Here is a 13324-nt window from a genome sequence, read left to right on the forward strand (position 1 = left end):
CGAGGGACTGAGCACAGCAGGCCCTAGGAGAAGCTGCATCAGCTGCCGCTCAGAAATGCAGAAATGCGGGAGCCCCCAGGAGGTAGTGCCAGCAGAAAGGAAGCAGCAAGGCGATGTACCCCTCCTCCCACCCACGTGGTCCCTGGCCCTGCCTCTGCCACCAGCCTGGGGGAGAGCAGGGTCTTTGTTCCCTGCCGGCCAGCCTACCACGTGATGTGCCACATCACTGTCACTGCCTGGAACGAAGACTGCCAAGGAGAGCCCAGGCACTGGGGCCTGGGGGAGAGGACAATTAGGGGAGCTCCACCTGCAGCGCCCCCACCCCAAGTCTGGCTGCCTTGAGGGTCTGGCCCAGTGAGGGCCGTACAGGACATAAACATTTCCAGCTACTGTGAGGGAAGCTCACCACAGCACTGACCCCAGGCTTCTCCCAAGACACACGACCTGCCAGCGGTCCCACAGTGTTCTGCCCAGCACGCCAGGTGGCCCTGGGATAACATGCCTGGCCACACGCACAAGCCCAGGTTAGCAAAACCCAACCCACAGGCACCTTGCTAGGTGGGGGCAGGCCCCGGATGGGTTGAGGCCCATTGTTTACAAACACCGTGCAGCTGTCGCTAGGAGCTGTGACTCACAGCCAGAGCAATGACTCCTCGCAAAGCTGTTATATCGGCACCACATCCTGTCCAGGAAGCAGATAGCAGAGACTGAGGCCTGGCTTTTGCTCCTCTTTCCTGCTGCCAACTTGACTCAGGGCCCTGCTGACCGGACTCAGTGTCCAGCTGGGGCAACATTCCAGCTCCCCTCCCACTGGCTTCAGGGAACCTGAGGCCCTGTCAGGTGGCTCAACACACACTCAGGCCCGGCCGGCTCCGCTAGGTAGGGATGGTGCTGTGGCTGTGCACGGGACAGATGGAGTCTCTGGAGGGGCACCTATGCCTGGCATCCCCTCCCTCTTTGGCTCTGACTAGGAGACTCCCAAGGACCAGGGCACCACTAACGCCTTTCACTGTGCAGCCCAGAGGCAATTCTTGCCCAGGTTCAGAAGCCTGGGAGGCAGGATCAACTCCTGACACCCCTTCGTCCCCAGAGCCTAGTCTGCCACTGCCTTTAGCACCCCTCAGTGGGGACAAAGCACTTTTCCAGACAGCATCTGCCAGAAAGATGAAGCCACAGTCATAATCTCTGTTGTGAAACTGAGAAAACTGAGGCCCAGAGAGGGTGAACAACTTGCCTGAGGTCACACAGCATGTTAGTGCCGAGGCGAGGTGCAAGTCCAGCCCCCGAGGCTGCTTGCTTTCTACTCTGTTCCAGATTAAGGATTACAAGCAGATTTGTTCCTGGCAGCACAGATTTGAGGCTGCTAGGTCCCTGTCTCTGGGGTGGGTGGTCTGTCCCCTGCAGAAGGCCCAGGCTGGGGACTCTGACTTCCATTTCTGCTGATCACTGCTGCCCCCAATCTGGTGCCTATACCTGAGTCAACAGCCCCCTGACAATTTCTGCTACTCACTGCCATGCCGATGTGAGTATCATTTCATCATCATGACATGTGAGGCAGGGTTTTACAGGCGAGTTTCAGTACAGAGGCTCAGAGATGGCACAAACGTATCCAAAGCCACACAGCAGAGCAGAGCTTCCAATCCTGTCTGGCTTGAGACTACGCTCCCAGCCTCTCCTTCCTGCAAAATCCCAGCTTTTCATAACGAGTCAAAGGTGATTTTATAACCACAGTGCCCTTCTAAGGCCAGGGTGCAAGTATCTCAATGGCCACTGGTTCACAGGAGGGCCCCTGTGTGTGGTGGGGAGGCAGACCCTCTGAGTGACTTGAGGAAGGCAACGCACCCCAATGAGGAGGCCTTTTCCCCTGCTCCAGGCTGGGGAGACCCAGGGACTCCCCGGAGCAGCAGAGCCACGGGACGCACCTGCCACAGCATGTGGAAGGTGGGCCACCCCTGGAGCAGGGAGAGAAAGGCAAAGAAGGGCTGTGCTTATTTTGGCAGCTGGCACTTGGCGCCACCCCAGGCAGGACAGTAATTCAGCGACTGGCTGATTCACCCACCGCAGGACTCCCCTGCACTGGCTGCCTGCCCGCCGGCCCCTATTGCCAGCCCACTGAGTCACACAGGTTGCCAAGAAGCCGAGGATCCGAGAATCCAGTCTCTGCCCCCGCCGCTCCCATTGGCCTTAAGCCTAGCAGGACCCAGCCCTGCCAAAGGCACCACAGCTCCCCTCCTCCACCCTGCCTGCCCCCAGGTCCAGCTCCAGGAGGAACCCAACGTCTAAGTATAAGGATCCAAGCAGCAGCTGGGAGCCGGGGCCTACGGTGTCGAGTCTGGGGCCAAGTCCTCATCCTGTCACTTCCTGGCTGGGTGAAACTGGGTGAGCCAGGCAGGTACCTTTCCCTTGCTGAGCCTTGATCCTGGCCCATAAACAAGAATCATCTCTGCCTCAAAACCATTGTGTGCTGAAATGAAACACGGGATGTGAAGCACTCAGGATAGGGCCTGGCACATGCTCCATGTCAAAACATGGCACCCCAAGGGGGCATCCTCTGCAGGGAAAAACCAGTGTTCTTTTTTTTTTGAGATGGAGTTTCGCTCTTGTTACCCAGGCTGGAGTGCAATGGCGTGATCTTGGCTCACCGCAACCTCTACCTCCTGGGTTCAAGCGATTCTCCTGCCTCAGCCTCCAAAGTAGCTGGGATTACAGGCATTGCGCCACCATGCCCAGCTACTTTTGTATTTTTAGTAGAGGTGGGGTTTCTCCATGTTGGTCAGGCTGGTCTCGAACTCCTGACCTCAGGTGATCTACCTGCCTCAGCCTCCCAAAGTGCTGGGATTACAGACATGAGCCACTGTGCTCAGCCTCAGTGTTCTTATTTTGAATTCAAGGCTGGCTGATACTTCTACAAAATGCAACCCAAATGCCACAGCAATGTCAACTACCATAGAATTTCTAAACAATGTCAATTTCTCTACTGAAGTAGATGAGGATCAGTAACAGTTTGTAGCCTGCACTGTCTGCAGACCACAGAGGGGGCCTGGGGCACAACTAAATTCGCACAGCCAGCCCACACGAATTTACTGAGCACCTACTCAAGTGCCAGCAATAGACTGGGGAACAAAACATAGAAATCACCTTTGGCCTAGGTCATAATAAATAAAACACGTTTGCAAACAGGAATGCTGCAGAAGGCGAAAAACATAACAGGGAAGGATGATGGGGCCCACGGGGCAGGAGCAGATGCTAGAACTGCAGATGGGCCAGGAAAGCCGAGGGGCAGCGTGGGTAAGGCTGGAAGGAGGGACGTTAAAACAATTCACCTAGGCCAAGCGCAGGGGCTCATGCCTGTAGTCCCAGCCCTTTGGGAGGCTAAGGTAAGTGAATCACTTGAGATCAGGAGTTCGAGACCAGCCTGGTCAACATGGTGAAACCCTGCATCTACTAAAAATACAAAAAAACTAGCTGGGCAGAGTGGCACGTGCCTGTAATCCCAGCTACTCAGGAGGCTGAGGCAGGAGAATAGCTTAAATCCAGGAGGTGGAGGTTGCAGCGAGCTGAGATAGTGCCACTGGACTCCAGCCTAGGCAACAGAGCAAGACTCTGTCTCGAAAAACAAAACAAGGCCAGGTGTGGTGTCTCACACCTATAATACCAGCATTTTAGGGGGCCAAGGTGGGCAGATCACTTGAGCTCAGGAGTTCTGAGACAAGCCTGGCCAACACGGTGAAAACCTGTCTCTACTAAAAATTAAAAAAATAGCCAGGTGTGATGGTGTGCCTACCATCCCAGCTACTCAGGAGGCTGAGGTAAGAGAATTGTTTGAACTTGGGAGGTAGAGGTTGCAGGGAGCTAAGATTGTGCCACTGCACTCCAGCCTGGGCAACAGAGCGAGACTCCATCACAAAACAAAACAATACAAAATAAAACAAAACCCACATAATTCACCTACTATGGGGTCCTTTCATGCTCCCATATTGGGCTCTAAGCCCTCTGGGGGCAACAGCCATACCTGTCCTGTTCACCCTTCCAGACCCAAGTGCCCAAAATGATGCCCGGTCCATAGTGACTCCTCACAACTGCCAACAGGTCCACAGATGAAGACACCAGTTAGATATACGAGCGCATACCATCACCATCACCATCACCATCACCGTCACCGTCACCATCACCATTGCCATCCCCATCCCCATTGCCATCACCATCCCCATCGCCATCCCCATCCCCATCGCCATCTCCATCCCCATCGCCATCCCCATCCCCATCGCCATCGCCATCACCATCCCCATCCCCATCCCCATCGCCATCCCCATCCCCATCGCCATCGCCATCCCCATCGCCATCGCCATCGCCATCCCCATCGCCATCGCCATCGCCATCACCATCCCCATCGCCATCCCCATCCCCATCATCTTCCCCATTGCCATCGCCATCGCCATTGCCATCACACAAGCAGAGACAGCACTGGCCCTCTGACCTGGTGTCCCTGCCCTCTTTTGAAAATTAGAAGGGTCATGTGAAATCATCATTAAGAAAGCACTAGGAAAATAAAATATAAATTTATACTTTTAAAAATCTATCTATCTCTCTATCTATCTGTCTGTCTGTCTGTCTGTCTGTCTATCGATAGATAGCCAGGCGAGATGGGTCATGCCAGTAATCCCTGCACTTTGGAAGTTCAAGGCGGGTGGATCACTTAAGCCCAAGAGTTTGAGGCCAGCCTGGGCAACATAAGAAGACCTGGGCAACACAGGACGACCCCATCTCTACAAAAATGACAAAAATTAGCAGGGTATGGTGGCATGTGACTGTAATTCCAGCTACTTGGGAGGCTGAGGCACCAGAATCGCTTGAACCTGGGAGGTGAAGGTTGCAGTGAGCCGAGGTTGCTCAATTGGATGATGGAGTGAGACTCTGTCTCTCTCTCTCTCTCTCCCCTCTCTCTCTCTCTCTCTCTATATATATATATATAGATAGATAGATAGATAGATAGATAGATAGATAGATAGATAGATAGATAGATTGTGTGTGTGTGTGTGTGTGTGTGTGTGTGTGTGTGTGTGTGATGGTGCCCCGTGCCAGGGTCACTGTGTGACTGGTGCTGCCATCAGCCTGCTGCCTGCCTGAAGGGGCTGAGGGCCTGGGAAGTGGGGCTGCCCTTTCCCAGGGGGACCTCCTGAGCTGCTCTGGCCTCTGGAGAGGGCACGGGGACCTGGCTGGCTACCAGGAGGTGGCAGGGCTGGTGCCTGCTGCCAGTGTGTGTGTGTGTGTGTGTGTGTTTGTGTGTTTGTGTGTTTATGTAATTGGAGGTGAGCTTTTTCTTTTCTTTTCATCTTGATGGGGGCAGTTTGTAAGATCCTTGAGAGCAGGGACTCTGTTCCCCAGGTACTGATGCCTGAAACAGCATCCAGCACACAGCAGGCTCTCCATAAATGCCTAGATGGACAAGTGGGCTTTATGGGCCCGTCGGTTCCTCTAGCTTCAAAGTTCCTGGACTCTAAAATACTCAGAGGTTCTTGTGGGAAGATCACCAGAGAGCTTCTTGGAGGAGGCAATGAGGCTGGAAAGGAGCCTGAGGGAGGGCAGGGAGGCAGGGCCAGGAAGGGTGAGCAGAGACTCCCTCTGCTCACCTGGCTCCCTCCCATAAAAGTGCTTTCCAGGGAGCCAGACTGAGGACAGAGGCAGAGGCAAGCCCAGGCGGAAAGTGCAGAGGAGGGAGGCAGCAGGCTTTCCAGGAAGCAAGAGCCTTTTTTCTTAGAAGCAGGGCCCTGGAGGTTCCCAGAAGCCAGCCTGCCCTGGGAAGGTGGAGGAGGTAGGAGGTGGTCAGGTCTGCCCTGGTTTAACATGGGGGATTTCCCGTCCTAAATTCCTGGCTCAGGAACAGTTCTTGGGGAGTAGGTCTCTGTCCACAGGTAAGTAGAGGTTGCTCCGGTGTGGGCAGAGAGACCCCTCCCCAAGGTGCAGCTGTGGCTGGTGAGGATGGGGGATGGGGGCTGAGCCCACAGTCAGGCCCCTGTGCCCAGCAGGCCCTGGTCACCCAGTGCACTGGGGCCAGGGAAACCAGGACAAGCAGGCTCTTGTGGTTGGGAGGCTGCCTGCTGTGCCAGGAACACTGTGTGCCCGGTGCCGCCACCAGCCTGCCGCCTGCCTGAGGGAGCTGAGGGCCTGGGAAGTGGGGCTTCCCTTTCTGAAGGGGACCTCCTGAGCTATCCCAGCCTCTGGAGACGGCACAGGGCCTTGGCTGGCTGCCAGGAGGTGGCATGGCTGGTGCCTGCTGCCCTCTTTCCCATAGTCCTTTGCCTGCAAGAAGTTCCCAGGCTAAAGAAGAGCAATGTCTTGGGACTCTAGGGCCCTGGGCCTGAGGGGCACTGCCCTGTCCCTCCCTCCTGCCACCCACTGTCCCGTTAATCCCTGGGCTTGCCTCCTCGCCTGGTAAGCAAGGCTAGAGGGCCTCTCCTCTCTGCCTCACCTGGGATGCCTGACAAAGGACAACAAGACACCAGCTGCCCTCCCCTGCCCAGGGACCTTCAAAAAGCTGCTCAGGCCTCTATGCCAGCATGACAGTGGGCAGCTGCGTATGCCAGGCCGTGGCTGAGCAGCTTCCAGCTACCACAACCCTGTGAGCTGGGCCCAGCTGTCAACCCAGTAACAGAGGAGAAAACTGACACTCAGCCTTCCTCACTCATGCAGCTCAGGCCTGCTGCCTTTTTTGTTTTTTTGTTTTGAGACAGAGGCTCACTCTGTCACCCAGGCTGGAGTGCAGTGGTGCGATTCTCAGCTCATTGCCACCTCTGCCTCCCAGGTTCAAGCAATTCTCCTGCCTCAGCCTTCCAGGTAGCTGGAATTACAGGTGTGCCATCACACCTGGCCAATTTTTGTATTTTTAGTAGAGACAGGGTTTCACTATGTTGGCCAGGCTGGTATCAAACTCCTGACCTTGGGTGATTCACCCACCTTAGCCTCTCACAATGCTGGGATTACAGGCGTGAGCCACTGTGCCCAGCCAGGCCTAGTGCTTTAAAAAGTCAAAATGCAACCCCCCCACACACTGCCAGCGGCAATGGGCTCTTCCTCCCCAAGCACCAGCCATGTGTCCCCACACGCAGCTACCTGTACCCCTTCATATATGCACTCCCTCAGCCAGTATCAAGTTTGTCATATCCGAGCGCATGCACGCTGCAGGCACATGTGGTCACCCAAATGCAGAGAGATGCCCCCGCCCCCAACACACACAAGCACCCCACAGCACTCCACAGCACACGGTCCCTGCCCCTGCAGGCCCGGCAGCCCCAAATACACACCCTGCTCCCTGTACATCTGCCAGACACGGATGGCCACCCCAGCATCCCAAGACCCAAGAGCACACTCCCTTAGGGCTGTAGAGAGGGGACAAGGCAGCGCACCATGCAAGGGCTCCTTGGCCCCAGCAGCTGGGAAGGAACCATCTCATGGAGTCCTGAAGACTGGCAAGTGTCTGTTTGGAGAGGGCAGGGGGGCCAGGCAGGCAGTGCTGCCAACTGGGCCCTTCCACACTGGGCACTACCCACCTGCCCACTACCCTCAACTGTGCCCTCCCCAGCCATCCCCTCCCCAGCCACCCAGGGTCTGGGGCCAGGTGAACTGCTTCAACCGTGAACTCCAATCCAACTGGGCAGCCAGGATCTGGCACTTAGCCTCAAGGAAGAAGTGGGTGGGGCGGGGAGTGAGATGTATGGCCTATGGCCCTTACTCAGCTCCTCTGGGCCACAGTCCCCTACCTGGAAAAACCTGTGGATTCACCTGAGGGCCTGCAAGTGTCTCTGCCTTCCACCCACACCCTGGCTCCCCAAGGGCAGCCGCAGCTGGTGGGGCATTGGCCATCTGCCTTCTGCGAAGGGGAACGGACATCAGCTGCCACCCTCGGAGGGCCCGCCCATGCAGTGCCAGGACCTTAGGAGTATCTCACACCACATCCACAGGTCCACAGAGGAGGCAGTGGGGGTGCAGAGGAGTTAGGGAACCCACTTGTCTGGGCCCCCTGAGGCCAAGCCAGGGCTCCTGTCCCCCCTCTCTTGACCTCTAGACAGCCTGGACTTCCCTGGGCCTGCTGTTCCTGGTGCTAATCAGGTAATTCATCAGTTAATCATGTGGTCCTCTTGACAGATAAGAGCTGCTCAGGTTCTCCCTCCCTGCAGCCACAGCCCAGCACGGGTGGGGTGGGAGCAAGCATCCCTTTGAAATGGATTCGGGTCAGGTGGTGGCAGCCCCCAGGGCTTAAATACCTTCCACCAGCCTCCCCAGGGTCTCACCCTCCCAGTTCTGTGCTTGACATTACAGGTAAAGGGCACCCCTCACACACATCTGGGCTTAGGACAAAGTCCCAAGGCCAGCAGGCACCGGAGGTGGGGAAGTTCCTGGACTCAGGGCCTCTGGTTGGCCAAGGGTATTTTCTTTTCTCTCCACTAGACAAGCCCACCCGCTCCCCGCCTTCCTTCCTTGGTACACAAAGGTCAGACAGACACACCTGAACTCTCAGGTGGTGTCTAGGGGAGAGGACCTGCACCCTCCCCACGGGAGCCCTTTCTGGACCCCAACCCAGGAAGAGGAAAGAACTGGGGTGCCCTCCAGAAGACGGTGGGTCCTGGCACCCTTATCCTGCCCAGAAGGACTGGGTAGCTCAATTAATTATGCACCCACCGGGCAGAGCAGGGAGGGAAGGCCGACACGGGGCAGCGGGCGGGGGAGCCTTGCTGCAGCGGCCACACAGGGTGGGTGGGCGCAGGCCTGAGCCTTCCCGCCCGCCAGCTGAAGTGGCCTCCTGCCGCCTGCCCATTCCTCGATGCTGGGCTAGGGGCTCACCACGTCCACCCGCCTTCTTGGCATGGCATCTGGCATGAATGAGGGCAGGGGCTGCACGTACCTTGGGCTGGTAGCTCCCTGCCACTGTCTGTGCCGCCCCCTGCCCTGCCCCTCCTCCTGTGGTACTCCAACTGGAGGCGGCTGGGCAGGGTCCCCATGAGATCACCCTGAGCCCAGCTAATGACCCCCAAGTGAACGTACAAGCCCAGCACCCAACTCCAGAGGTGGGCATGCCCCTTGCCCATTTGACAGATGGGGCAAGGGAGGCTCAGAGGGGTGAGGCCATGGCCCAGGGTCATACTGTGAGCAAATGATCAGGGTCAGACTGGCATCCTAGCTCTATGAGAGCACTGGGAAACCCCGGAGGATGGTCACCCACAGTCCTACCCTCACTGCCATCCCCAGAGAGAACATCTGAAGCAACCGTGTCTCACACCCTTCTCATCCCCAAAGTCCAACCCGCTGGGCAGTCTGGCCCCACCTGCCTTCTCCCACCATTCTGCTGCCTTGCTCTTTCCCAGAAACTGGGGCTCCACCTCCCTGCTTCCAGGCTAGACACCCCTCATCCATGTCTTCACCTCGGCTTCTGCAGTGCCCAGGTCTGGGTGCCGGGTGGACACCTACAAACTAAGGCAGCCCCTTTGAAAGCTCAGAGGGCAGGGTTTCCTTACATCCTCATGGCAACTGCGGGGACCTCAGGACAGACAGGGAGGCTCAGAGGGGTCCTGTGCTGCTTCTAGGATGCCCGGGAATAAGTGCTGAGCTGGAATGCAGACCCAGGTGTCCTGCTCCAAAGCCACCTACCTCATCTGAGGACTGGGGGCCTGATGACCGAGGTGGATGCTGGCAGGTGAGGAGGAAGGGCTGGCCTGGTCCTGGTCTCCTCACTCTCCTGCCCCAAGGCCCCAGTAGGTGACATAATTCACAGGGAAATGTTTATGCACTGAACAGTGAACACATAGGCAGACAGAGGGGTGTATGGGCCACCAATGGAGAAACCAAGGCCAGTAAGAAGGGACACAACAAGGTCACATAGTCAGTTGGTATCAAAGTTGGCCCAGAACCACAGTCCCCAGTTCCGGGGCTCTACCCAGCCCAGCCACACCCTGGCATGCCTTCCTGCCCCAGGTCAGGGAGCCCACGGCTGCAGGGTGGCAAGGCACAAGGGACCACCCGTGGCCACACACACTTTGGCTGTGCCTTCTGACCTCCTCTTTTCTGATGTTCTGCCACTCTCACCTCTCACTCAGGTATCCAGAAAGCGGCCTCTGTTGCTAGGGGACTGGCCTGATGCTGGTGGCTGGCGGGAGTGGGGAAATGGGGAGTGGGGAGTGGACTGGGGTGTCTCTCAGTAAGGACCCAGGGGCGGAGGCTGCCAGGTCCCGTCTCAGGTGGAGGTGGAGGGCGGGTCAGCCATGAGAAGTACCTGAGCAAACTCAGCAGACCAGGCCTCTTCCTCCCCCGGCTCTAATTAAAGTCCTGATTCTGGTCTCCGCATTTTCTTTTTCAGCCCGAGTCTTGTCTGCAGGCCAGGGGTGGGTATGCACTGGCGGGGGTTGGGGTGAGCCATGGAAAGCCCATTGGAAAGCCCCAGCCCTGAGTCTTCCCGCAGGCAAGTATTTTGGGGCCCAGCAGTTGCCAAGCAACTGCTCAGGGTTGCCATGGAAACACTCCCTTTTTCTGGGGCCTGTCATTTTTAGGGGGATGCCATGATGCTTCCCATGCCCTTTCCTCTCCACTTCTTCACCCTGGCTTGGCTGCCCTGGGAGGGGACACCGGGGGTCCAAAAGCTCATCCCCCACCCCCGTAGGGGGCTCACACACCCCTCGCCCTAAGACTCTTTAAGCCTCCAGAATCAAGAACCCCCAAAATGCAGAGCCCAGACTCCAAGGCCTTCATTAGAGGAGGGAGACAGCAAAAGGGACTCATTAGCTCTGTTTACGTCTCCTTGCCACCATTAACCACTACCTGGGGCCTGGGGCCTGGGGCCTCCCAGCCCCACCCTGCCCAGCAGCCTGGCCCAGCCCTGATGTTGGAAGGCCACCGTAATTGGAAGGAATGCAGTCCTGGTGCCATGCCCTTCCCAGGCTTTTGTACACACAGGGAGAGGCCATTGCCAAACTGCCACTCCCTAGCTGTGGGAGTCCCTTCGCCTTCCAGTGCCTCAGTTTCCCCACCTGGAAGTGAGGATGGCAGTGGTACTTATCTTGCAGAGTGCTGGGCAGATAACAAGGGACACTTTAGCACAAGGCCTACAGGCTGGCTATCATCACCAGGTACTTCCACAGCACGGGACAGAGGTGCAGGGATGGCCTGGGAAGGACTGTGGAGCATGGCCCTGTGGCTAGGGTGCAACGGTGACTGACTATACCGCTGACGGCAGAGTAGCCACTGAATCCAGGTCCCCAGGCTCCCAGCCCACACCTTCTCCACAAGATCTGTCTGCCTCATCCCCCATCCTGCATCCCTTCTTATGGCCCTGACCCTTCCATAGGAGCCAGGGTGCCCCCCACAGGCCAGGCACCCAGCGCCAGCCAGGCATACAGAGGCCCATATCTGCTGTGCCAATTAATCATAGAACCAACTGTCAAGGACTAGCAGCCTCAGGGGTGGGCCTGGTAGCTGGGTGAGGGCCTTGTGCTGGTGGGGAGGTGACAGTAAGAAATGGCCTCTGGCTGAATACAGTGTCTCACGCCTGTAATCCCAGCAATTTGGGAGGCCAAGGCTGTTTGAAAACAGCCTGGGTAACATAGTGAAACTCTGTCTTTACAAAACAATCCAAAAATTAGCTGCTAACATTAGCGTGCACCCGCCACACCCGCTACTCTGGAGGCCTGAGCCCAGGAGGTTGAGGCTGCAGTAAGCCATGATTGCACCCCGCACTGCAGCCTGGGCCACACAGCAAGACCCCATCTCTGACAAAAAGAAAAAAAAGGAAAGGCTTCCACTCCTGGGCCAGCGGACTGCACACACTGCTCCCTTTCACCCCTGCGACTTCTGGCAGGAACCTGGCCCCTGCTCCTCAGCCCCACACTGCCCCACACCCCTGTATATCAAAGGGCCCTCTGAGGGGCGTGCTGACCCCCACCAGGAGCCTGAGGCAGGGGCTGGGGCTGGAATTGGGGGGAAGGATCCCTGCAAGTAAGTAAAGGAGAGCTGTTTGCAAACGGCCGGTGTCATCAGCCACAGGGCGAGGACCCCAATGAAAGGCAAATTCCTGGCTCCTGTGCGCTGGGCTCCTGCTACGGCCCAGGTCTCCTATCCCCCGCCCCTGCCTTTCTGTCCTTCTTACACCAGGGTCTGCACACCAGGGTCCTCCTCGCCATCCCTGTCACCTCCTTGGCACCCCGCCAGCCTCCGACGCAAAGTCGCCACCCAGTCGCCCGCCTCAGCCCCGCCTGGTTTGATTTCCTCCCGTGTGTGTCACCCGTGAAATGGCCGTGCCCTGGCCTGCTTACAGCTGTACGCGGCTCCTCGAAACCCAAAGGCTAGACCTTTGTCTGCGGCAGCTCCGTGCCAGGCTCGGCGGCCGCACGGGAGGGCACAGCGCCACCTGCTGGTGCTGCCGCCAGAACGCATCAAACTGGGGAGTAGGCGGGCTCCGCTCACGCCTGCCCCCACACCCCCTAGCTGGTGGTTGAGTTCCTGGGAGGTCCTGAGACTTCCCGCTGCTCCCCTAGTCCCCGTAGGCACGCAGATACCTGGCCTTTGGGAGGGGAATCATTCTCAATACTCCTGTTACAGGTTGAACTGTGTCCCCCAAAAGGACTCCTGGCACCCGTGAATGAGATCTTATTTGGAAACTGGTCTGTGCGGATGGAATCCGGATGAGGTCATACTGGATTAGGATGGGCGCTAGTCCAATGACTGCTGTCCTTACGATAACCGGGAAAATTGGGCAGACACACATAGGTGGCCATGTGATGATGAAGGCACAGTTTGGAGTCACACGTCTACAAGACCAGGAACTAATGCCAAGGACGCTGGCAGCCACTGGAGGTGGGAAGACACAAGAAAGGACCCTCTCTTAGAGACTTCAGAGACCGCAGAGCCTTGCTGAGCCCTGGATTTGGGCCTCTGGACTTTAGAACTGTCAGAGAATAAATTTCTGTTATGTCACTTTGTGACAGCCGCATGGGAAATTTACCCGATAGACACGGGCCCCAATCATCACCCTCTGTGCCATCACCACACCTCCCCTCCTTGAATCAACTGTGCCCACAGGACACCTCCTTCTGGAATCTCTCTGTGCCCACCCACTCCCCAGGTGAGCACCGCCCCTTCCCCTGGGAACTCCCCGGACTATGTTACCGCCTCCTCTGGCATGGCCTGGGCCCAGGAGACAGATACAAAATGAACGAACGAACACCTCCTGTCCTTTGCTACTTCGTCATATTCACATGTTCGTAAAAATCAAGTGACAGCAGCGCTGGGGATTAAGGAAATGGGGAGGGCGATGGCAGATGTATGAGGGTGCCTGAGGGGC

At 57.2% G+C, this 13324-nt stretch overlaps 1 protein-coding gene across 3 annotated transcripts in view; it reads right to left on the minus strand.

Annotated features, from left to right (window-relative positions):
- Positions 1–13324, minus strand: part of RALGDS (ral guanine nucleotide dissociation stimulator) — a 50520-nt gene that overhangs the window by 33624 nt on the left and 3572 nt on the right. Inside the window, exon 1 of one of the 3 annotated variants that reach the window (XM_078330775.1) lies at positions 12297–12369. The exons of the other annotated variants lie outside the window; for them this stretch is intronic. The gene's annotated coding sequence lies outside the window, so the exon portion shown is untranslated. Of the gene's footprint in view, positions 1–12296; positions 12370–13324 lie in introns of those variants that run through there. 3 annotated transcript variants of the gene reach the window in all.

The sequence above is a fragment of the Callithrix jacchus genome, chromosome 1 (assembly GCF_049354715.1).
Source record: "Callithrix jacchus isolate 240 chromosome 1, calJac240_pri, whole genome shotgun sequence".
Taxonomy (NCBI): Eukaryota; Metazoa; Chordata; class Mammalia; order Primates; family Cebidae; genus Callithrix; species Callithrix jacchus.